Source organism: Arachis ipaensis, chromosome B6, assembly GCF_059453495.1.
Source record: "Arachis ipaensis isolate K30076 ecotype BB chromosome B6, ASM5945349v1, whole genome shotgun sequence".
In the NCBI taxonomy this organism is placed as follows: domain Eukaryota; kingdom Viridiplantae; phylum Streptophyta; class Magnoliopsida; order Fabales; family Fabaceae; genus Arachis; species Arachis ipaensis.
The window spans coordinates 14636516-14641581 of NC_142441.1; the positions used below are offsets into that span (position 1 = coordinate 14636516).

The 5066-nt window shown below is 38.3% G+C and overlaps 1 pseudogene; it reads right to left on the reverse strand.

The window, feature by feature from the left end:
* Positions 1–1968: 1968 nt before the first annotated feature.
* On the reverse strand, positions 1969–2507 carry LOC110263901 (uncharacterized; annotated as a pseudogene).
* Positions 2508–5066: the final 2559 nt, after the last annotated feature.

The window sequence follows — 5066 nt, forward strand, 5'->3', positions numbered from 1 at the left end:
AACTTACGTATAGCAGTTAAAGAAATACAAGAATGTGACGCACCAGAAACATAAAGTGTAGTTAAGGAGCGAGTCTTAACACAATACTGACCTTGGGTCAGAGAGTCTGAGTACGAGCATCTTCAGTCAACATTGTAAATACTCTTCCTGGCTGCTGAGATTTAGCTGAATCTTGAGCAATCTTCTTCTCACAATTCCTCGCTATGTGTCCAGGCATACCACAAAAATAACAAACGCTCGAACCCAATCGACATGGATTCCTACCATGGTCCTTCCCACACTGATTACAAACAAGGTTTGTTAGTGCTGGCTGTGGTCGCTTTCCAGTATCTCGTCCTTGCCTATCGATATTGTCACGAGCAGGAAGATTACTAACTTGCTGATTCCCATAAGAAAGTGTCCTATTCATTTTAAAGTTCCGTCCCTGAGGGGCTATATACCGATTAAAATTTTTCGGAGGTAATTCTTGACGACTCATCTTTGCTGCCGCCACCTTCTTGGTACAGTCTTCCACCAACTGACTCCTATTGACAAGCTTTGCAAAATTTCGTATTTGCAGTGGTATCAACGAGTGCATTAGTTCTTCGCGGAGTCCTCCTTCGTACTTCAAACACTTCCATTCCTCAAAATCATCTGGGTTTCCCTGACAGATCTTAGAGAATCGGCACAAATCCTCAAATTTCCGAGTATATTCTGCTACTGACATATTCCCCTGCGTCAACTGCATCAGTTCCATTTCTTTAGCATCACGAACAGTTCTAGGGAAGTACTTTTTGTAAAATTCCTCCTTAAAAGTATCCCAGTCAATCTCTTCCACCACCTGCCTTAACAAGCGTTGCACTCCCTGCCACCAGTGTTCAGCTTCTCCCTCCAACATATAGGTCGCAAATTTCACGTACTGTCTTTCTGGTACATGTTGCGCTCGCAATGACTTCTCGATACCACGGAACCAATTGTCAGCTTGAGTTGCAACAAGCGTCCCCTTAAACTTGGGCGGATTTACCTTCAGAAAGGTTGCCAGTGTCATAGGGTTATCGTGGTTTCCGGCACCTTCATTATCATTACCGTCTCCACCACGCTCACCATTGCGTCCTCCGTTATGATCTCTGTTTCTCTCCCCTAAACGGTCAATTGCTCGCGTAGTAGCAGTTGCCGTTTCACGCACAGCCTCAGCCATGGTGTTCATTGCAGCTATAAAAGCATCTGCACCCCTCGTCGGTTCCTCTGCATGGTTTGCACCACGCCTACCACGTCCTCGTCCCCGTGCAGCCATCAAGATTCTGTGCACACCCAACATGTAATATTAAGGTGATCAGTCTTAATATTTCAGGCAAAGTGTGAATAGTCTCTAAAATGGAAACACAGTGACAATCATGTAATTCATATCACAACGATATCCTATATGCATGAGACACAACTCAGAGAATGCAATGAAGCATGATTCAGTCCATATCCCCAGGCTTTAATGGGAACGAACTGCTCTGATACCAAGTTGTAACGACCCAATTCCCAGTAAGTCATGATCATACTAGAAATCAAGTGTCACCAACTTGTTCACATGAAACCTTTACTATGTATTATTAAGCCTGTAATCGGGTTAGCGTACTATCGAGTTTTGGAAAAACTTTTATAAGAAAACTTGCAAGGACAACTAATTAAACATACACAAGCCGGCATTATATACAATCACAACACATAGCATAGGCCACGCATAAGCATACAGGTACTGTCGTACATATATATATATATATCTGAGTTAGCATACAACCCTTCAGAAATACTACTATGTACAACCCAACACTCCGGGTCCTGGTCCATATAGAAAACCCCTAAACTGGCACCCGAACTAGCCTAGTCCACTATGTACACCCTACTCTCTCAGTGAGTCTGACCAAAAGTGAGAGATTAACACAAAGGCTAGGCTAACACAAAAAAACTATCAAAAGGCACAACCGCAGCTCCCAGGACTCAGCTGTCATCGTCAGAGGAGATCACAACCACATCAGAACACTCCTCAGGATCCTCGTCCTCGTCATCGGAAATCTCTATAATCTCGGGAGGGGCACTGGCACTCGTGCTACTGGTCTGACCAACACTCGCCGGTCAACTAATAGAGGCGGTGAGCGGCTCCTCAGAAGATGGCTCGGATGAAGATACTGAGATCTGCTCCACGGGGATGTCCTCCTCCGGTACAGGCTCTGGAAAATGCTCCTCTATGGGCTCAGGCTCAGGGTCCGCCTGATCCGCAGGCTGATCGGGATGCTGGTGAGGCACCGGCCATCATGAAACGGGTGAAATGGAGCATCCGGGTGGAGCCACTGCAGTGGGAACTCATAGGGCATGTTGGGGTTAAACTGTGGAGTGTCAATCGGGTGATGGAAAGGATGATCACGCAGAATGTACATACGAGTCCTAATCTCCGCAGCTACTACATAAAACCTATGCTGTACAATATCCTCGTATATATAGGGAGGGTCCATCTCGTAAAATATAACTCCGGTCTCCATCTGAAGGGGAGGAAGAGAAGGGTAAGAACTGGGGGGGGTTCTTAGTAGGGTCGAGGGTGGTTAGTTTAGTCAGGATTACCACAGTTCAAGTAATTCACAACGAAATATACAAATGTCACAAAGAAATATCTAGTCACCACTATTCAGAATAACATTAAGGAATGTATAAACACAAGAAGACAATCACAAACAATTTCACAATGTCAAGTAAAATGCAAATGCGCAACAAGAATGATGCATGTCTATTCCTAACGCAGGCCATGAGCTCATGTGTCGCTTGCTTACCCGCTCCCGACATTACCCGGGCACGAGTCCCAGATATGGTTTTCCAGATGCATCAGTGTGCTTATAAGTCGTACGGCTAGGCCGGATACAGTGTGACTTTCCAAATCAATAAGCGTACATCTGAAAAACAGTTCTCAGTGTGTGGGCGTCCCCACTTTACATTTGGCACTAAGGCCCAAACAATGTCACATCTGCTCTCCTGTGGCAGTAATTTTGAATAAAAACTCAAAATAGCATTTTCCTTTCAAAACTTAGTTTATAGTAATAAACATAACCTCGTCTTTTATAAAAATATAATGACATCCTTTAAAATAAAATTTCCAAACTAATATCTTCTCCTTCAACGAGACCGAAAACCTGTTTTATTTTTTATCAAAATATTAACTTAAAAATTTATTCATTCTCGAGCTGACTAATTCATCAAAATATCAATATATCAACAAAATTCAACATGAAATGCAATCAAATTTCAATAACACTCAATCCAAACATCAATTTACTTATCAAATATCATTTAGTCGGTGAAAATTTATCAAAACCCTACCTTCGTACGTAATCGAAATACTCGAAACTCTAGAGAAACTTTCTGACCATGCTGCTGAAGGGAAAAACGTCTGGAATCCTCCGTGTCTCCTAGAACTCCGGTTGGCCAAGCTCAAGGGGTAGGGGAGCTACGTCACCGTCGATTTCCACCGGACAAAAGTAACGCCAACACGTAGAGGAGGAAGATACGAACACTTTTACCGGATTAGATTTTTTATTAGAATTACGGATCGCAAGAAATCGAGGCCGGAAGGTTAGAGGGTTTTACGGTTCTCTCATAAAGCTTCGATCTCTCTCTCTGTTCTTTCTTTTTCCTTAGGCTTAGTGAATAAAAATGAAAAGTTAAGCAAGGAAAGTAATTGATGATGATTAAGGCTTAATGAGTTGTCAAGTTCTTATCTTACATTCCTATATTAAAGCCACGTTTCCCCTTTTCTTTGCCTTTCATTCCTATATATATGCAATGCATACAAAAGATATATGTATAAAAGAAACATTAGTAAAAATTATATATATGTAAATAGTTAAGCATGCAAGTCACGTTTTGGCTTTCTTTATCTTAATTCCCTTAAGGTTTCGGCCAAAGGAAAATAAATATATAAATATTATAAATATATAAATATGATAATATAGTAAAGATAATAATAATAGTAATAATAATAATAATAATAATAATAATAATAATAATAATAATAATTTTTTTTAAATAAAATAATAAATCACAAATAACTCATTATTTAATTTTTTAAAAATTTGGGGTCTTACACCCTAAATAAAAAAAAATCGTATTTGAAAAACGGAATTTTGGAAAATGATATTTTTTTAAATGATAAGTAAAAATGATTTTAGTGTTATAGGAAGTGTATTGGAATTTTTTTCATTGGTAAATTTTGAAGATGTCAGGTATATATACGGACATTGAGATGGATAAATAATACTATGAGGACGATGACATTAACCAACAAGAAGAGTTAATATGTGACCAAGATATGATGGATAAATAATATGAATCTGAACAAGATTTTGGAGATGAATTTATTGAGGAAATACAGAATCAATCGATTGAATTAACTAAACCAGATTGCTTTGATGATTTCAATCTATTGGTAGTATGACCAATCAATTGAATAAGAAAAATCTCACATGCCTTACAAAATTCAATCGATTGAAGTTTGGAAAGACTGAATTTCAATTGATTGATTTTTGCGAAAACCATGCTACCTTGCAATTTTCAATCGATTGTTTTGTGACTGTAGTCTAATCGATTGAGTTATGGGAAACCTAAAATTCAATCGATTGATTTTCAAAGAAACACGATCTCAGGACGAACGTCACGGATCAAATATAAACTTTTAATAGATTGGAATGGCCAAAAAGTTTATTACGATTAATGGAAGATCTAATTCGTTATTATTTTTTATTTTGATTGTTAATAAACATAATAGATGAATGATAAAATAATAATTTATAAAATAAAAAATATTTTTTATAATTAAATAAAATATATAGGGTTAATTTGTAATTAAAATTAAAAAATGACTATTTAACAGTTGTTAAAAAATTTAAAAAACATGTTTTGTCATGGGACCATTTAATGATCTAAACGTTCTGGGACCATTGAAAACTGTGAGCCTAGGCTTTCAAAAGAATGGTAAATCCTTCAGATTTTCATGATACCATATGCTCCTCAACATGCTTCTTTGGCAGTTGCTATATTAAACCCATCAAGAA